The following is a 22,072-nucleotide window of genomic DNA, read 5'->3' on the forward strand; positions in this document are numbered from 1 at the left end:
TGAACCTTAATCTTGTAACCTGCTACCTTGCTGAATTCTTTGATCAGATATAGTAGTTTTTGTTTGGTTCTTTAAGGGTTTTCTATATATAGTAACATGTTATCTGCATATACTGAGAATTTTACCTCTTCGTTTCCAAATTGCATCCCTTTTAATTCTCTCTCTTGTTTGATTGCTGATGCTAGGACTTCCAAGTTTATATTGAGTTGGAGTGGTGATAGTGTGCATCGTTGTCTTTTCCCAGATTTTAGTGGGAAGATTTTAACTTTTTCACCATTGAGTACTATGCTAGCTGTAGGTTTGTTATCTATAGCTTTCATGATGCTGAGATATGTTCCCTCTATGCCCACTTTAGTGAGAGTTTTTACCATACATAGGTGTTAAATTTTATCAAATGCTTTTCCTGCATCTATTGAGATGATCATGTGGTTTTGGTCCTTTCTCTTGTTGATGTGCTGTATTACATTGATTGATTTGCATATGTTGAAACACCCCAGTGTCCCTGGTATTATCCCCATTTGGTCATGATGTATAATCTTTTTTCTGTGTTGTTGGATTCTGCTTGCTACTATTTTGGTGAGGATTTTGGCGTCTGTGTTCATCAGTGATTTTGGACAATAATTATTTTTTTTGGTATTGTCTTTTCCTGGTTGTGGTGTCAGGGTGATTGTGGCTTCATAGAATGACTTTGGGAGTATTCCTTCCTTTTCAATCTTCTGGAGGAGTGTGAGAAATCCTGGTATGAGTTCTTCTTTGTATGTTTGGTAGAATTCCACTGTGAAGCCATTCAGTCCTGGACTTTTATTTGTAGGGACATTTTTTATTGCTATTTTGATTTCATTTCTAGTGCTCTGCTCGTTCAAAGGGTCAGTTTCTTCTTGATTCAGTCATGGTGGACAGTATGTTTCCAAAAACTTGTCCACCTCCTCTAGGTTATCCAGTTTGTTTCCATAAACTATTCATAATATTCTCATATGATATTCTGTATTTCTAATTTATTTGTTGTAATTTCTCCATTCTCCTATCTTATTTTGCTAATTTGTGCTCTCTCTCTTTTCTTCTTATTGAGTTTTGCCAGAGGTTTGTCGATTTTACTTACTTTTTCAAATAACCACAATTTGGAATGGATGATTATTTTCTTATGGTTTTTTCAATCTCTATTTATTTCCTCTGCAATATTTATGATTTCTTTCCTTCCGCTGCCATTTGGGTTTTTTTCTTCTTGTTTTTCTAGTTCAATCTGCTATTGGGTTTAATTGTTTATTTCTGTTTGTTCTTTTTTGAGGTAGGCCTGTATCACTATAAACTCCCCTCTGAGCACTGCTTTTGCTGTGTCCCATAAATTTTGTGTGGTTTTGCTTTCATTTTCTTTGTCTCAAGGTAATTTTTCATTTCAGCTTTGATTTCTTCTTTGACTCATTCATTTTTTAGTAACATATTGTTAACTCCCCATGTTTTCCGTTTGTTCTCATTTGTTTCTCTGTTGTTGATTTCTAGCTTCATGTCATTGTGTTCAGAAAAGATGCTTGAGGTAATTTCTATCTTCTTAAAATTGCTGAGGATTCTTTTGTGCCCAATACATCATGAATCCTGGAATATGTCCCATGTGAACTTGAAAAGAATGTATATAATATTATGTGGGGTGTGTAATGCTCTGAAAATATCCACCAAGTAATATTTCTATTGTATTATTTAACTTCTCTGTTGCCTAATTTATTTTCTGTCTCGATGATCTCTCTAGTGAAGTTAATGCAGTGTTGAAATCTACAACAATGATTAGATTCCCATCACTATCCCTCTTTGTATCTGTTAGTAATTATTTTATGTACTAAGGTACTCCTCAATTTGGTGCATATGTATTAATGAGTGTGCTATCCTCATTTTGTATAACTCCTTCAATCATTATAAAATGTCCTACTTTATCTTTCTTTATGGCCTTTGTTTAAAGACTATTTTGTCTGAAATCAATACTACAACACCTACTTTTTTGGCTTTTCCATTCGTATGGAATACCCTTTTCCATCCTTTTACTCTCAAACTATATGTGTCCTTCTCCCTGAAGTAGGTCTCTTGTATGCAGCATATTCACGGTTCTTGCTTTATTATCAAGCCTGCCACTCTATGACATTTGACTGGAGCATTTAGCCCATTAACATTTACAATAATCGATGATATGTTTGTGTTTATTGCCATTTTGACCTTATCTTTTCAGTAGATTTGTTATTTCCTCTTTGTTCTTTTCATCGTCCTATTATGGTTTGGTCATTTTACTTTGCATTATCATGAAGTTTATTTAGTTTTAGTGACACTCTGATAAGTTTTTGTCTTGTTGTTACCCTTTTATATAAGTCTTTTAGACCATTTCTATAACTGCTTTTTTTAAACGGATAGTAACATGATCTCAAACCCATCCTACCAAGAGCAAAATTTTGTAAAAGAAAGACCAAAAAAGTAAATTCTCCATTATCCTGCCTCCCTCTCAAACTCTCAATTATTTGTATATCTTGTTTTAAAATTTAGTGTTTATTTTATTTATAATTAATGAGTTATCACATTTCCAGCTGTGAGATTCATATTTCTGTAGCATCCTGCTGCTTTTCTTTTTAGAGTAGAACTTTCAGTATTTCTTTTAGCATGGGTCTAGTGTTGCAAAACTGTTGTAGCTTTTTCTTGTCTGTGAAATCCTTTTTGTCTCCTTCTACCATAAATGAAAACCTTGCTATTTAAAGTATTCTAGGGTATACCTTTTTTTCATTCAGTACTATGAATAAATCTTGCCACTCCATTCTGGCCTTTAGTATTTGTGTAGTGAAATCAGCTGTGAGTCATATAGTGATTCCCTTGTAACTCACTCTTTGCTATTCTCTTGCTGCCTTTAGGATCATTTCTTTATCCTTGACTCTGGCCATCTTAATTATATGTCTTTGTGTGAGTGTATTTGGGTTCTTCCTGTTTGGGACACTCTGAGCTTCCTGTATTTGGATATCTGATACCTTCTTTAAGTTTGGGAAGTTCTCAGTCATGATTTCTTCAAACACTTTTGCAATCCCCTTTGATCTTACCTCCCCTCTGGGACTTTTATCATGCCAAGATTGGCATGCTTTCTATTCTCTCATAGGTCCCTTATGCTTTTTTCATTTGTTTCTCATTGTTTCTCTTGTAGCTGTTCTGATTCTGTGCTTTCTATTATCCTGTCTTCTTAGTCACTAATTCATTCCTCTGCATTATCTAGTCAGCTTTGAGATACTTTTAGATCATTACTCATCTCAGTTTACGGGTTTACCTATTCTACTTGGCTCTTCTTTATAGCTTCCATTTCATTTTTGACATATTTTATATCTCTGACCACTATCTTTTATTTCCTTCAGTAATTTGATCACCCCTTTTTTGAAATCTTGATTTAGTAGGCTATTGATGTCTATTACACTGATCGTTCTTTCAGCGGGTTTCTCTTGTTCTTTTATTTGGGAATGGTTTGACTGCTTTTTCATCTTGCTCCTACCTCTCTGGCACTGTGGCTTATGGAGTATCAGTTATCTAATGTGGTCCTAAAGGAGTTTATCTACCTAATGCCTATGTAGTAATAAAACTTAGAAAATAGAAAAAAGAGAGAGAGAGATAAAGAATTTTAAAGAAGGGGAAATAAATGTTTGAAGACAATGTATAATGCATAATATAAGAGGAAGTTGAAGCAGAGTTTTGAAAAATAATTGTAATAAAAATATTTTTTAAAAATGTCAAAGGGATTAAAATGGGTGTATATATAATTGAATAAGTAGTAAAAATTAAGAGGGTAATAGAAAATGGAAGAGGTAATAACAGATTAAAACAAGGGTGTGGTCTGTGTCCTCCTGGATACTGGGTACATTTAATGTGAAGTCTTTCTTTATTCATCCTGCTATGGAAGTTCATCTTCCTGTTTTCAGAGGCTTTCCATTTGAGCCCCCATTTGTGCTGCTCCCAGTGCCTGTCTGCAAGCCGATCACTCCTACACCCAACACTGCATCTGGAGCAGCTCTCTTTACTGTGGGCTGCTTGTCACTGCCTTGTCCGATGCTGCAGTCAGATGTTGCAGACTGACCAGGCAGGAGTGTGCATCATGCCCTCTCCTAGCACCATGGTCAGGGGCTGAATTCCAGCCCAAATTTTGGGGGGCCACACACCCCATCAGGGTGCCAGTTGCTCCGCTGCTGTGAGCCACTGTACGATCTGCCTTGGGTTTGCACACCGGAAGTGGGCTCAGGGAAGCCTGAGGAACAGCCCTGTCCCTGATCTGGCCCAAAAGCCAGCTGCTTGTTTGCCTTGGTGATGCAAGTTCTCTGAGAAACCAGGTTAGAAGAATCCTATCTGCCTCAGGATGTAGAGAAGTCTCCATCTGGCTCTTAAGGCTTCTAAATCCTTAGACATGGATGCAGATTTTGCACCCACTGCTGCCTGGGTGCAAAGCACCAGAAGGTATTGTGTCTGAACCCCAACTCTCTTCACCTAGAAACGTTTGCAGATTTTCAGAGATGGCTAAGTACCCTTCCCCCTACAGGGCACATCTGCCCTGTTGCTTCATGGAGGGCCCAGGTTGTCTTGCTCTGTACAGCCACAGCAATGGCACACAGCAACATGCATTCCCCAGGACTGCCTCAGTGCAGCCATCCCCAACTTCCAACCAGCTCATGCTGCATGGCCCTGCCCCCAGCTTCTTGGCTGCATTTTGGCTGGGTGTCTGTGCCTGTTTACTTAGTTCTGTCAGTCAACTTATACTCTGTACAGATTTAAGGCTTGGAAGCTCCCCCTCCATCCTGCCAAACTCTCAGTTGGAGAGGGGAGACACAGTGAATGAATGCCTGTCCTTCTTAGCTGCTCCCTCCCTGTGGAGCTTGTCCCAATCTGTTTTGCATTTTCTTCTTTCTTTCTTCCTTTTCTCCTGCCAGATTTATTGCATCTTTATCTTTTGAAGGGGACAATGTTATATCAGAGATCTGCAGATTCTCTGGATAGCTGAGTGGGTCTGTGGATGAGATTTGGTGCATTTGAGGGAAAGGGTTAGCTATGAGTATCCTTCTCCTGCAACATCTTGTCTTCCCCCACAAAAAATTGTCACTTTATGGTGGAAGATAAACACAGCCAGGAAATAAAAGTAAAAGTTATTTGATGGAAATGACAAGAAAGTGCACCTTGCAATGCTCAAATCATACAAAATACATTTTAAAATAAGGTTCACAATGAAAGATTAATATGAGATTAAATAAAGAAAAAGAGATCAATGTAAAAATAGAGTATTACACTCATTAAATTATATATGGACCCAATACTGTAGATCCTAATTATAAGTAGAAATATTAGTAGACATGAAGTAATTAATTCATTATAAAAAATAATAGTTTATGAGTTTAACACCTCGCTATTCTGATGGACATATCATCCAGAAAGAATAGCTGTAAGGAAACAGAGGTCTTAATGACATATTGGATCATTTGAACCTAAATGAGTTATTGGACACTGCATCAGAAATGGAGAACACATAAGCTTCTCAAGTGTGTACAGGATGTTTTCTAAGGAATTAACCACATACTATGTCATGAAAAGAGCCTCAGGAAATTTAAACAAATATAGTTTACAGCAAGAATTTTTCAATACACAAAAGTATGAAACTATGCATCAACTATAGAAAGAAGAACAGGAAAGGCACATACATGAGATTAAACCATATCCTTTTAAAAAATTAAATAAAAAAAGGTCAATGATGAAATCAAAGAGATAATAAAATCATACCTGGAAACAAATTACAGTGAAAACACAGCTTCATAAAATGTATGGGATGCAGCAAAAGCAATCATAAGAGGGAAGTTTAGAACAATTCAGGCCTTCTTCAAGGAAAAGGAAAACCTCACACAAAGGACCAATCTTACCAAACAAAATAACCAGAAATAAGAACAAACAAAACCCAAAGGTGGTAGAATGAGAAATCTTTAATGTTTCAGTAGAAAATAAATAAAATAAAAGTTAAAAAATAAATTAAAAATCATAAAATCAACAGCATTTTTTCTTAAAAATATTAACAAATTGATAAACATTTAGCAAGGCTTATCAACAAATAAAGAGTGGACCCAAACAAAAAAAGAAATGAAACAGTAGAAATTATGTCTGATAGTACAGAAATGCAAACAAAGATTATGAAAGCACTCTGAGCAATTACATGACAACCATTTGGACAACCTTAAAGAAATGGACATATTTCTTGAAACGTACAGTCTGCCAAAAGTGAATAAAGAGAAAACTGAAAACTTGAAAAAAGCAATCAGTATAAGTTAAATAAAATCTATAATTTTAAAAACATCCCTTGAACAAAATGCCTGGATGAATTCACTAAAACTTGTTTCCTCTCAACTATTTCAAAAAATGTAGGAGGAAGTAAAATTCCCAAAGTTATTCTATGAGGCCATGAATACCATGTTAAAAAAACCAGCCAAAGACACTACCAAAAAAAAAAAAAGAAAAGAAAATGTAAACACAATATCCTTGATGAATGTACATTCAAAAATCCTCAAAAAAAATCAACAAATTAATCCAGCAATACATAGAAAGGGTTATACACGATGATCAGCTGGATTCCTTCCAGAGTCACAGGGATGGTATAACATACACATAGCAATCAGCATGACGCATATTTAATAAAGGAAGGACATAATTCACAGGACCGTGTCAATAGACACAGAGAAAGCATTAGACAAAATTCAACATATATTCATGATCAGAACTCTCATGAAAGTGAGTAAAATCGGAACATCTCTCAACATACTAAAGGACATTTATAACAGTTTATAATACTTAGGGGAAAAGCTGAAAGGATTCTGGATAAATTCAGGAACAAGACAAGGATTCCTACTCTCAGCCCTTCTGTTCCATAGTAAAAGAAGAAAGGAAAAGGAAATAAAAAGAAATAAAATAAATGCAAAATGAAAAAAAGAGGTAAAATTGTCACCAGTACTGATGACATAACAATCTACATAGAGTCCTAAGGGCTCCAGACAGACTAATATGAACAATAAATAATTTCAGCAAAGGAGCAGGGTACACGATTAATGTAAGTTATTCTCTTGCATTTCTACCCATTCATCATGAGATACCCTAAAATGGACGTTGAAAGCAATACTATTTAAAATCCCATCCCCCCGAATATCTTGGAATAAATGTAACCACATATATGAAAGATCTAAATACTGAAAATTAAAAAACATTGGAAAAGAAATTAAAAATGATTCAAAGAAATGGAATGATGTCTTGTGATCTTGGATTGAAGGAGTTAATATTGTTAACATGGCCGTATTACACAAAGAAACCTACAGATTTAGTGCAATTCCTATTACAAAGCTGTAGTATTTCCCACAGAACCAGAAAATAAATAACTTTAAGTTTTACATGAAACCATTTAAAATTGTCAAAATGATCTTGAGAAAAACCAACAAATCTAGAGGTATAAATCTCCTGGATACCTTACTATATTACAACCCTACAGTAATAAATATAGCATGACATTGACACAGAGATATAATCAATAAAAACAGATAGAGAGCCTAGAAATAATTCCACACACCTATGAGCAATAAATCAATGATAAAAGAGACAAGAGTACACAATGCAGAAAAGACAGTCTCGTCAGTGGGTGGTGTTTGGAAAGCTGGACTTCTACATGTAAAACAGTGAAATTAGAGCATTCCCTGACATCACATTCAAAAATAAACCCCAAGTGTATTAAGAACCTAAATGTAAGACCTGATAATTTAATTCTGCTAGAAGGGAATACAGGTGGTACTCTATTGGATATCTATCATAGGAATATTTTCTAATATCAGTTTCCTATGGTAAAAGAAATATAAGCAAAAATAAGCAAGTGGGACCTAAATAAACTTGAAAAATTCTGCATACGTAAGGAAACTATGAATGAAATGGAAACACTGCCTGTGTGTTTGGAGAACATATTTGCAAACAATGCAAGAGGGCAGGGGTTAATAGATGAAGTTTAATTGTTGTAACATGGATTTAGGTTACACAACTCAATGTGAAAAAGAAAACCCAATTAAAAAAAAGAGCAGAGTACCTGAGTTAATATTTTTCCAAAGAAAACATACAGACGAGTCACTGGCAAGTGATAAAAATGTTCAACATTACTAATTATTAGTTAATTGCATTTCAAAACCACAATGAATTATCACTTCACACTGGTCAGTGGCTATTATCAAAAAGTCTACAAATAGAAAGTGTTTGAGACGATGTGGAGGTAAGAAATCTCTTGTATATTCTTGGTAGAAATGTAAATTGTTACAACTTCTATGGAAAACAGTATTCAGATTTATTTAAAACCAGAAGAGAACTACCATATGAAAGAGTAATATCTCTTCTAGGAAAAATCTGGGGAAAAAAACCATAAATTGAGAAGAACCAATGTTTACAACAGCACTATTTATAATATGCAACACAGGGAAGCAATTCTAGAGTCCACAGTACACTATGGACTTAAGATGATATGAAATATCTATAAATATGCGATGGAATATTACTCAGCCATGAAAAAGTATAACACATTGCTATTTTAGCATCATGAATTGTCCTAGTATATATTGTGTTTAGTGAATTAACTTAGACGAAGACAAAAGAATATAATATAATTTATATGTGGAATCTAAAGTATAACAAATCTCTGTGTACATCTATCTATAGCTATCTATTCATAGGTGACAGATAAATAGATACATAGAAGGATAGATACATACATACAAGATAGATAAATAGATAGTTAGATAGATAGATAGATAGATAAATAGTTTGATAGGGACATGGTAGAGAGATAGAGAGATTAGATAGAGAAGACTGAAGCAGACTGAAAGATATGGGAAAAAATTCATATTTACCAAAGTGGAAGGGAAAGTCAATTTAATGGTAGGACATTAACAGATGCAAAGTAGTATACATAAAGGAGATAAGCAACAAGGATAATCTGTATAGATCAAGGAATTTTACACAATAACTTTTAATAATTTTATGTTACAATTATTGTAATAATTTACAATGCAATATAATCTACAAAGTGGTTGGAATCACTATGCTGTATATCTGAAACTATTCAATATATTACATCTACTGTTCTTCAATTAAAAATGAAACACCTCATGTGTAATTTAGTTTCTTTTCGGCTGATAGCATTTTCCTTTAAAATTGTTTTATTTTTACTCTTTAACTTTTATGATTACTGACTCAAATTATTTCTTTTACTCTTGTGAACATGTTACCAGATTGATGTATCTATATTTATTGCATCTGATTTCCTATTTTACTCTCTTTAATACATATAGAATAGTAACATTTCAAAACATACCCAAAGAAACTGATGCAACTTTCTCGTGGTCTCTGCTTTAGTTCAATGTTTTGCGTATATTTGCCATTTTATTTTTCTTAGAATAGCTCTTTCATGCACCTCTTTTAAGGTGTCTTGGTTTTGTTTTTTTTCATCTTGTTCAGGTTTGTTTGGTAAAGTCTTTTTTTTCACTTTATATATAAGTAATAACTGTGCAAGTTCGAGTATTCTTGGGTGAGAGATTTCTTACTTCAGTAGTTTCAAAATGTCATTTTAATTACCCTTGGCATATGTTTTCTGCTCAGAAATCTGCTGATAGCTTAATGGGGGTTCCTTTGTAGATTATCAAAATTTTTTTGGCTGCCTTTAAAATTTTACTGCATCACTGACTTGCCAATTTGCATATAACGTATCTTGAAGGAGGTATTTTTGTCTTAATGTTATTGGAGTTTTGTTGGCTCATAGACTTGTTTATCAGTTCCTTACCAAGGTTCGGGAAGTTATCAACCATTAATATTTTAAATAAACAATCAGCTGCCTTCTAAGTTACTTCTCCCTCCAGGATTTCATGCTAATGTGCACTTCCTGAAGAAGTCTGATGGCTATTGTAGAATTTCCTCAGTTTTTAATATCTTGTATCTTTGCCCTCTCCTATCATTTCTAGTTTTGTATTGGTGAGTTTGCTTATCTCTCTTCCACAAAGACAGTCTTCTTCCAGTGCTTTCTGTTGTATTCTTCATCTCATTTACTTAGTTCATCTGGTCCTCCAATAATGTTAGGTTATTTTATAGATTCAGTCTCTTAGGTAATGTATTCCTTATCACCATTTATTTTATTCCTGAGCTCACTAAACTGCTTTCTGAGTTTTGTTTTCTGTATTGAGTTTCTGTATGACATCTCTTTGGATTCTCTATTAGTTATACGCCAATATTCCATGACTTTAAGTTTGTTTGCTGCAGGGTTGATATTTTCTGTGTGTGTGTGTACATGAGTGTGTGCGTGTGCGTGCACGTGTGTGTCTGTGTCAGTGTCTGTTTCTGTCTATCTGTGTGTGTGCTTGCCTTATAATGTTACTGAGATTGGTCATGAACTTGGTAAATTATTGTTCTGATGACACTAAAAAACAGAATGGGATTTGGAGTCCTTGATTTTGTTTCCTGGTATTTTGCAATATTGCACAATTTTTGGTTTTAATTACCTGAGCTACCTCTGACAATATTTCAAAATTGCACTTTCCAGTTTCTACTGTCTGGATAAAAGATTGCTTACATTGTCACTTCTTAGACAACTCTGGTAGTTAATGCCACTGTTGTCACTGGTATGGTGAACCCTTCCTTTTATCTGATATCCCTTGAGACTCAGTCCACACATTGAGGAAAGTTGTAAAGACATGTGGGAATTTGAAATCAGGCAAGTGTCTTTGCCGTGTCCAATGTTTCAAGGAAACTTGTCTCCACCACTGTGAATAGGATGTAGGGAGAGTGTCACGAATGTCTGAGTGTCTAAAGGATGGAAATTCTGTCTGCATTGTGGCTCCCTCCTAGTTACCTGTGACCATGAGTGATGGTGCACTTGGTAGCTGAAGCTGTGTGAACCACTGTGACCTTATTTCTACTGGGTACTCTTAACCTGTGGGCTCAGATACCCCAGTCAGTGGGCCTTGGTCGCAGGCATCAGCTCTGCTCTTCCCTCAGTTCAGCCACCTTTATGTGTTTTAGCCCATCAAACTTCAGCTGCACACGTGTGCTCTGGAGTATTGTTTTGTGTTGTAGTTATTTTTGTTGAAATGTGAAAGTTTCACTGACTGTAGATTTAAGGGGAGAGACAGAAATAATTTAAACTTATGTCACTATTTTCAAAGTCTATACTGTTTCATTTAAAAGCTTAAATTCTAATAAGGAAATTACAAGAACAGTAAAGAAAGTGAACAAATCACCTCCTAATATCAGAGTACTATAAAATATTTTGTTTGTCCTGGGTTCTTTTCTTCAATGTTTTTCCCTCATGCATGCACATTTTACTATAATATATGCCTATAAACTCTTTAAAATCATTTAAATTATTAAAATATTTCTCTGTGATGTAAATATAGCCCTGATGCTTCTCTAATTTATAACTAGTAGCTTGCATATTTCTGTCTTCCCCATCCATCTTCCTGTCCCCAGTGGAAACCACTACTTGGTACACTACACATATATATATGATTCTGTTTCTATTTTTTTAATGATTATTTCTTTCATATCTTTAGTTTCCTCATGTAAGTGGTAATGTAGAGTGTTTTTCTCTGTATGACCTGTTTTCCTGTGTGCAACAGTCTCTGGGTCCAGTCACATTGTTCCAAAAGGCATAAGTTTATTTTTTGATATGACAATGACTAAGTATTTATTATGTTATTTATATCTTACATCTACTTCAGCCAATCATCTGTTGATGGGCAGTTGAGTTGTGCTACATACCTTGGCTATTATAAATGATGATGATATGAACATTGGGGGTAATATATCCTTTAAATTTAATGCTTCCATTTTTTTCAGATTTATATCAAAAACTGGAATTGCTGGAAAATATGATGCTTCTATTTCTAGTTTTCTTAGCAGTGTCCACACTTTTATAATAGTGGATGCATCAATTTATATTTCCACCATATGTGTACCTGGGTTCCCTTTAATCAACATTCTTATTAATGTTTGTCATTTGAAGAATATTTTTAATATCCATTTTGGTTGCTGTGAGATTATATTTCATTCTGGTTTTGATTTATGATTTCCTAATTAATAGCAATGTTATGTTTCTTTTTATGTGCATGAAAATCATCCACATGTCTGTTTTTGAAAAGTTTCCATGAAAATCCTTAAACTGTTTTTATTTTGGGGTCTTTGTTTTTTAAATATTGGGTCTAATATGCTACATATATATATTATGGATATTAACTAAATGTTGGTTTCCTTGTGTGAAACTCTTCCTTCTATTCTGTGTGTTGTCATAAATCTTGCTGAAGGTTTCCTTTGCTTTGCAAAAGGTTTTGCACTTCACACTTATACAAGAAGTGGAATCCCTGTATCACATACTATATCTATTTTTTCCCAGTAATAGTAAAAACTGTTATTGTTATTTTTCCTTTTTTAACTTACGAGTTAGATCAAAAATAAATTTTGCTATGATTTTTCTCAAAGGCAGTTCTGCTCCTGTTCATGGTCAGAAATTGTATATTTTCAGGTTTTGCATTTAGGATATTAATCCATTTTTATGTTACTGTGTATTCTATGGAAGGAAGTGCTCATACATCTTTCTATTACATGTAATATTCTGTTTTCCCAGAACTAGTCTTTGAAGAGATTGCCTTTTTTTCCTTTGTATACTGTTGCCTCATTCATTGTAGACTAATTGAGCTTATGTGTGTGGGCATATTTTTGGACTTTTTATTTTGTTCCATTAATCTATGTGTCTCTTTTAGTGATATATTTTGATGTTTTGATTACTGTATCTTTGTAGTATGTTCTAAAGTTAGGGAGGATAATACCCACAACTTAGTACATTTTTCAAAGATAATTTTAGAAAAATGGTTCTTTCCAGTTTTTGTATAAATTTTATTATTTTTCTCCTTGTTTTGTGAAGAAACATATGGATTCTGTGAGAATAGAAATTTACTAAAAGAAAAAACCTAAGAGAAACACTAAAATATCGAGGATAAATCATATAATATTAAACAAACAATGGATTGCTGTATATATCAAAGGAAATATATATAAAGAAAAATGACAAAAAAAAGTCCATGGGGTATAGCAAAAGCAGTATTAATAGGGATGCTTATAGCAAAATAATCCCACTTATATAAATAAGAAATATCTCTCTCTTATAACATAATCATACAAACTGAAGATGTAGCAAAATATGAAACAAACTTGTTAGTAGAAGGAAAGACAGCTGAAAGGTCAGAACATTCATAAATAAAATAAAGATTAAAAATACAAATATTCAATCAATTTAATAATGTCTTTTCAAAGATAAATAAAATGGATAAAATTTAACCAGACTCATGAGTAATAAAAGAGTTCAGATTAATAAGCTCAGAAATAAATGAGAAGTTACAGCTTATATCAAAGAAATAAAAAGCATTATAAGAAGATACAACTAATTTTATGTAAATAAAATGGAAACCCTAGAAGAAATATACAATTTCTGAGAAACACATAATCTCCAGGATGGAATGAGAAATAGAAAATATGAAAAGATTACCACTAATGACATTAATAAGTAATTAAACAAAATCTCCCAAGAAACAAAATTCCAGGCATAGACAGCTTCACAGGTAATTTGTGCCAAACATTTAGAGAACAGCTATCACCTATACTTCTCAGAGAATTCCAAAAATATGCAGAGGAAGGAAGGCATCCTACCCCAACTTTCTGTATCACACTACTACTAAAACTGAACAAATACCTCAAAAAACAACAGGTTAAATACTACTGACAAGCATAGTTTTAAAAATCATCACTAAATTGTTAGCAAAGCAAAAAATACATTTAAAGGATTATACATTATGATTAAGTCCATTTTATTCCAGGGATGCAAAAGTGATTCATTACCCACAAATTAATTAATATCATACACCACACTAACAAATTGAAGAATAAAAATTATATGGTCAAATCAATAGAGACATAAAATATTTTGAAAAATTCCGTATCTATTTGTGACTAAGTTTCTCCTCAAATTGGGCATGAGGAAACATACCTCAACACAGATAAGGTAATACATGACAAGATCTCAGCTAACATGACACTCACTGATTAAAAGCTGCAAGCATCTCCTTTAAGGGCAGGGAGAAGACAAGAATGCTCACTCTTACCACTTTTATTCAGAATAATATTGGAAATTCTAGCCATAGCTATCCAAAGTTAATGTAAATATAATATAGAAAATGAAGAATATGAGTAAATGTATCTGTGTGCAGATGACATACTTTAAACAGAAATCCATAGATGGCACCTCAAAACTACTAGGGTTTATCAATGCATTTGATTAAATTTCAGAATGTAAAATTAACATACAGAAAGCTTGCATCTCTGCACACTAACAACAAGCTAACAGATAGACAAAGTAAGGGAACTGTCTCATTACAGTTGCATTACAAAAAAAAAAAAAACCTGGAAATATATCCAACCAAGGAGGTAAAAGAGCTGTACACAGAAAACTATTAAATATTTATAAAAGTAACTGAAGATAATGCAAACAGATGAAAAGATATACTGTGTTCATTGATGAGGAACAAAATATTGATTAAATGAGAGTACTAGCCAAGAAAATACACTAATTAAATTCAGTGATTATCAAAATACCAAGGGTATTTTCAGAATTTAAAAATAAATAATTCTAAAATTTACATGTAAACACAAAAGACTTGAAATCACTAAAAAAAGAAAAGAAAAGAAAAGAAAAGAAACAATAACACAAACATAATTTACAAAGAAATATGTGGATGTATCACTTTCCCTGATTTAAAACTATAATACAAATCTACAGTAATAAAAAGAATATGGTAGGGGCACAGAACAAAGGGAATAATGGAACACATAGAATGCCTAAAAATGAAATCAGACAGTTATGGTCATTTAGCCCATTACAAAAAATGAATATACAGTTGGGGAAAGATTACCAACAGGCATATGAAACCGGTTAACATCATTAACCATCAGAAAAATGCAAGTCCAAAACACAGTGAGATTTTATATCAGTCCTTTCAGAATGACTATAATCCAAAAGATAACAAATATAAGTGTTGGTGAGGATGTAAGAAAATCAAACCTGATGCACTGCTGGACTGAGCGTAAATTGGCGCTGACACTGGAAAACTGTATGCAGTTTTCTCTCAAAATTAAAAATATAATCCAACGTATCCATATCTGGATACTTATTCCAAGAAAATAGAAACACTAACTAGAAAAGATAAATTCAAACCTTTATTCACTGCGGCATTATTTAAAATAGACAGGATATAGAAGCAAATTAATTGCTCATCAATAGATGATGGATAAAGAAAATGCGTGTTCATAGTATATATAACTACCCATCTATTTTTTATTTTTATATTTCATAGATTTATCTATATTTATATATATAAATATATATAAATATATATAAATATATATGCATATATATGCCCACAAACAGATAAAAATACAATAGGTTATTACTCAGCTATAAAAAGTGTAACTTCTTCATTTGCAACAAATGGTTAGACCAAGAGGGTAATATGCTAATTGAAATAAGTCAGAAAGAGAATGACAAATGCTGTATGATTTTACTCGTATTTGGAATTTAAATCAAATGAAAATTACACAGCATAAAAGGAGATATAGATATACAAAGTAACTGGTTGTTTACCAGAAGGGGAGAAATGGGTTGAGGAAAAAGAAATATTTGACAAAAATTAAGAGAGAAAATTTTCCAGTTGCAAATTAAATGAGTCAGGGACAAGAAATGTGCTGTATGGGGAATAGTAAATAACTATGAAATATCTTTAAATAGCAATATATCATAACTAGATATATTCTGGTGATCAGTTTGAAATGTACTAAAAATAGCAAAGAGTATGATGTGTAAGAGAAACTAATACAGTTTGTAGATAAATGTACACTTCAAAAGAAACATACTTATAGAAAAAAAATAGACTTGTAGCTAACACAGGCAGGGGTTGGGAAAGGAGAATTTGATTCATGCACTCAAATGCAACAAACTTCCAGCTGTAAAATAAACATGTTCTAGGGATGCCCCATAGTAACATAAAAATTACAATTAATACTGCTTTTTGTTATATATGAATGTTGTTAAGAGAGTAGACCCTAAGGTTTTTCATCACAACCAAAATACAAATTGTATTTCTTTAATATTGTACTTAAATTAAATAATGAATTCTCCCTAAAGTTGCTATGATATTTATTTCATTATACTTGTAAATCAAACCACTCTCATGTGCACCTAAACTTAATGATCTTCGCCAATTATATCTCAATAGAAGCAGGAGGAAAAATGGAAAGTCAATGTTCATTTTTTCCCATGTCATTTCTCATGATTGTTTCTGCAGCAAGTAAAGTTGAGTCATGATATACTTATCCTAGGTAAAGATACTAATAAACAAGTGATTCTAATAAATAATACATAAAGATACCAATATAATTAGTGTTTTATCATGCCTTAAACTTTCTTTTTGTTAACAGCCCACTGCTTCTGTAGGTTTGAATAGTTCACTCTGTGTATTAATCTGAGAGTAGGGAATGTATGCAAAATTTAACCCTGGCTGCTATTGCGGTGAGTGATAAAGTTCACTGTGTCTGAAATATTGTCTCATCTACATGACATCATCAGTAAGAAAGGAAAATGCTAGGTTGGTAAACATCTCAGCATGGTAAAATCTCAGAACTCCTAAAATTCTTAACTGTTTTGCAATGGGAATGCAATACTGGCAAATGTTTGATTTTGGATAACAATGTGGTGTTTTCTCATTGTTGCATTTGGGGATGTGAGGAAAATCCCTGAGATCCACAACAAACAATCTTGCACAAGTGCTGGGCAAAGAAGTGTAAAGGTTCTGCATTATTAGGACTGAGGGCTGCTTTCAAAATGATGACTGCACTCACTCTATTCCAGGTAGTCCAAGGAAAGTAATGTTACTGCAATTTCTAGGAAAACAGGAATAAGTCAGTTGTTCAGTCTCTATAAATTAGTCAACGTGTGTTCAAAGCAAAACTAAGTTGTGCCAACAATGAGAATTAAAAGAAAAAACACTAAGATATAAGCTTAAATTAAAAAGGACACACAGTCCTGTGCTGGGCTCTGGGGACTGGAGAATGTATATGCCTCAGTCTAATTAAAGGTTTCAGTGGTTTTACCCTAACATCAGCTCAGGATTCAATGAACAGGTAATAATTAATACACTGGGAGAATTATAATCTACCTCTCCCTGATCGGTAGAAAATCTGATGGCTCAGTGAAATTCTTAATTCACAGAGATTCTGCCAGATGCAGAGGAATAATTCACTGATGGCTCAACTAAGACAAGCTTAGTTAATGCTTAACAATCCATCTTCACACACACACAGTGGTAGACAGATTTGTAGTATTTAGTGGGAAGAATTCAGTGGGCAGAGCTCAGGGAATAGTTTTCAAACACCAGCCAACTTTTGTACTTTGCCAATAGTCTAGCTTTTCCCAGGTAGAAAACAACAGATAGACTAACAAATAATATTCTTTAGGATTTCTAATTTTGAAAATAAACTGTTGCTTTTGACTTATCAGTATAGAACATTGTTAAGATGATCACGGTAAGACCCACTGTCTAATAAGAGAGATGGAAACTAGCTGCTGAACCATCCCATCTGAACCCCAGACTGCTAATATAAACAACAACATAGCCACCATCATATTTGTGCTGACAAACTTAAAATCTTGATGTTTCTGTTGTAGGAACAACCACTGCTGTCCATACACAGATCTCCTACTGCAAGTGGTCTCTTTTCTTCTCTTGGTAAAGGACATATTGGCGGAATGTTGCGTGAGCTTACCCTGGCCCATTTGCCAATTCTCAAGATTATCAAAGGCTTTATTCACAATTGGTGACACATTTTTGGACTCAATATTGCCATTTCAGTCTTATCAGCTGACACTGGATGCATGATTATGACCAGAAGCCTTAGATACCCTGACATTGCCTACAAATTTTCCAGCATTTCAGGGCATTTCACATTCTGAAAATGCTTCACCTTTTATTTTAAGTAAAAGGGAATTACTCATAGTCTTCCATGAATATTTTATATTTCTTAATATCTGCAGAAATTTTATATTCTTGCAGTTGGACAAATTTTAAATTCTACCACCCTCACCTCCTTCTAGTCCACACATTTTAGATTGCTATTTAGTTTCTGAATATGACCACCACTACCAAGGTTCTAGTACCTCTTAGATACTTCCTGTGTTAAGGTTAGAAGTGGCAAAATTTGTGTGGTGTCTATAAACCTGTATTAAATATATGCAATGGCACTGTCTCTTCTGGACGAAGCTCTGATTCTAAGAAGTAAATTAATTAGAAGGCAGTATAGTTATTGGTATGGGGAAGAGAATCAGCTATTTTGGGGTGGGTGGGTGATGAAGAGACAGGAAAAATTCCAGCAAATGAGAATGGAATGCTTTAGGCCTCTGGAGGCATGAATTAAGAAGAAAATAATACTTTGTCTCCTGTACCTACCTCCACTACTGTCTTGAATGACTAGTCCATGGGCTATGAAAAGAGCTAGTTTGTGGTGAAGAGTAAAGACCATAACGAAATAGTTTGAAAACCATGAGAGTTTTGTTGCTTCAGGAAAGTAGATTTTGCTTAAAGTCAACATGTATTTTTCATTCACTAAATAATAAAATGCATCTTGTGGCACGTGTTGTGCTTACAGTGCTGGTATCCAAGTTAGACAAGGAAAGTTGGATAGAAAACATCTGGAGGAGGTGGTTTCTGTGCTGAGACTGGGAAAATCTAAGTAGGTAAATGGAGGACATCCTAAGTCCAAGGATGAGATGGAGCAACAGTTTTGAGGTTGGAGTTAATATGGTTGACAAGCATTTGCCTGGATATATCTCCAGATACAGTGAAACATAAAGATATTCCAAGGTAGCCAGATGCCAGATCTATAAAGAAATGACTAAACTATGTTGAGATGTGGACTTAGATTTGGAAATGCTTTAAGTGCCCCTCTGAGGATGTAAGCATATCTTTGGCTGGAACATAAAAACAACATTAAATTTTCACTAGAAAATATAGTGCAGACCCTTGAGGGAGGAAAAGAAAGCACCAATTGAAATGCATTGAGAACAGCACAAAGAAGACCATAGAAAAAATTACTTCTTAAATTCTACCTCATGCTGAATGTGCCATCTGAGATTACATCACGTGACTGTTATGATTCCAGGGATGACATAATAGAGACCATGACTCCTGAGCCGGTTCCTGCATTTATCTCCTGTTCCAACCTATCATAACTTAACACTTTAAATACTTTCCAGGATCAACCAGAAACCACTTAGTACTGTTCCCTCTCTCCATGTTTTTGTCTTTTTCCAAATTCTTCCATTTTCTCTTCTTCCTTACAAGAAATTATATAAATTTACTCACATATTGTTCCATCAAATGATCATATCAATCAAATATCTCTTTTTTTCTTTAAATGCTAACTTAGTCTCGAGTTTAAATCTTTACTCTATTTTAAAAAATATAAGGACAATACAGGTACACATTTATGTTTATTGTTCAAATAAGAATATTGCAGATATATGTCGACATTTGCCATCATAAATTTTAATCTTTGCTATCCTGCATAATCTGGTAGTCCTCTGGTAGATCAATTGTAATTTGGATGACGTTATTAAACTGAAGATAGCTGATGAGTTGGCCTTGAAAGAGAGGTAGTTGATGTATCAGCTATCACTGGCAATGGAAACCGTGGGTTGCTCCCTGGTTGAAGTTTAGAAAAACGACCTTCATGGGCAGATATGTTGTGATATCTATTTGGAAAAGTAGAAGGCTCCACCATCAGTCCAAAATAATTGCCCTGTATGGGAGACAAGATGCTGTAATGAGAAATAGAAGTTGTAGTTGTAATGAAGTTCACAGCACAGCCATTTGCTTCAGTTTAGCTGCTTTGGGAGTGCCTGTGGATAGTGGTCAACTGATTTAAAGTAGCACATTGATCCACTGCAATTTGTTCTCGTGGTCTAACTGACACTGATGATGAAGGAGAAAAATCACCTCTGATCGGGGTATTTGTATCACCAATTTTATGGCTAGTAGAGGGCTTTCTGTTAAGAGGCATGTTTAAATTAGGAGAAGGTAAAAATGCACTTTCTCCACTAGTGTCAGCCACAAAATCAGAATTATGATTATCTATATTACCCCCTCCTATAAAGTGCTTCTTGTTGAAATCTTCAGCCAATGAAGATACCAGAGAGACATTTTTAATCTCAACTCTTATTTTTATTCTCACTAAAATTTGGGGACAGCCTCGTTTAAAATTTGAAATATGGTAGAATTGCAGCTACAATCAAAGTGGAAAGATTTTAGTAATATTTTAAACCAAATTAGAAGACTACAATAAGCCTAACCTATAAAACCTCAGATTTCACGTTTACAATGCAAAGATAATATCATCAAAATATGAGCAATTCTGACTATTTTTTGAAATTCCTTATTTCGAATATACACATTTAAATAATACAGTCATCAAGTTTAAGAAGTTAGCATTTGCACTAACGGTGAAAGCCACTTTTGAAAACAGCTTTAATACCTTTATTTAGATTTCTGTTAAGATTCATAGTTGCTAGCAAAGTTTATCATAATCTTGACTACTTAAGGCACTATCCTCATTTTTATAAAAAATTAAGAATTATAGCCTTAGTAGTTTTATACAATTTTCAAAAAAGCTTTCCATTTATGTTACCATAGATTGATGTACAAAATTAAATTTTATATCTAAGTTACCAAGTTGTAACTAAACTTTGTGAATACCTTGTTTAAAATATAGGCTTCTTTTTCTTCTGCCATAAAGACAGCTAGACAAGCAGATCTTTGAAAATTCTGCTGCAATTACCTAAACCCATAAAGCTTTAGCTGTATAACTAAACTTTTCATACTTCCAGGTTCAAATATTCTGAAAGGGGCCTTTCTTTCCAAAACTTCCTTCTTAAAGACATCTTCATCAATCACTATGGAAGATCCATTATCATCCCACCAGATGGATTTAAATTGGTCACCCCCATACATTTTCCAGAGTTTTCTTGGAAATTTCAGAGAACGAAAATCATTATCTCCAACTGGTTCAGAGTCACAATGTGTGTAACATGGTCTTTTTATCAAGGATCCTTCTGACAAAGTCAGAGAATCAATTTCTTCAATCATAGACCTCAAGTCCAAGTCCCCAGAGAATGTTTGATCACAAAATAGAGATCTACTGGAGTTTCCTGAACCAGTTGACCCATCTTTAGGAAACTTATCTTGAATTTCTGAAGAAACAAGTGCCATCTCAAATAACTTTTTCTGCAGCTACTTTTCTATTCTGCATGGTTTTGAGCACTACAGCTTCAAATGCTGCTCTGGCAAGCCTGCACATTTAAACTGGTAGGCCATCACAATGGTTCTCAACCTGAGTAGCTGTGACATCACAAAACGTCTGGTCTCCTAGCAACCCAAGATTAACATTCAGCCAGTGCTTCCTTCTCATTCATCCAGTGAAAATGAATCATATAAGATGCTTATTTTTATAGTGTGATCTGCAAATATTATCCCCACAAAATCTTTTTAAATAATTTAATTTTGGGGTCTATGAAATAAAAAAAATTCTCCTTCCTTTTGTACACAAATTTATACCAGTTTGGTGAACAGAGTATAAATAATGCTCAAAATAAATAAAATAATTTTAAAGTTTTGGAATTTAAAGTGAAATTTGTGTAAAACTTGTACAGAAAATTTATAACTATTTCATTATCTTTTGTAATTAAAGTGAAACATAAGTTGATTTGGAAATGGAAGTAATTATTTATCTGTGTACCTTAAAAAAGTAGCTCTATATTCAAAACATGAGCAGAATAAATGTCAATTTCTTTGGTATGTTTATAAATAAATGGTAAATATTTATGAATTAAAATTATAAAACTTTAATCAATCAAATTTAAGAAATCTCAAAGTGGGGA

At 33.6% G+C, this 22,072-nt stretch overlaps 1 long non-coding RNA gene across 1 annotated transcript; it reads right to left on the bottom strand.

The window, feature by feature from the left end:
- Positions 1-19,617: 19,617 nt before the first annotated feature.
- LOC140693770 (uncharacterized) lies at positions 19,618-21,266 on the bottom strand. Its single transcript, XR_012069467.1, has 2 exons — positions 21,017-21,266; positions 19,618-19,938 (listed from the first exon to the last, which is right to left on the bottom strand). It is a non-coding gene; the product is annotated as an uncharacterized lncRNA (long non-coding RNA).
- Positions 21,267-22,072: the final 806 nt, after the last annotated feature.

This window comes from Vicugna pacos, unplaced genomic scaffold (genome assembly GCF_048564905.1).
Source record: "Vicugna pacos unplaced genomic scaffold, VicPac4 scaffold_20, whole genome shotgun sequence".
NCBI classification, from domain to species: Eukaryota; Metazoa; Chordata; class Mammalia; order Artiodactyla; family Camelidae; genus Vicugna; species Vicugna pacos.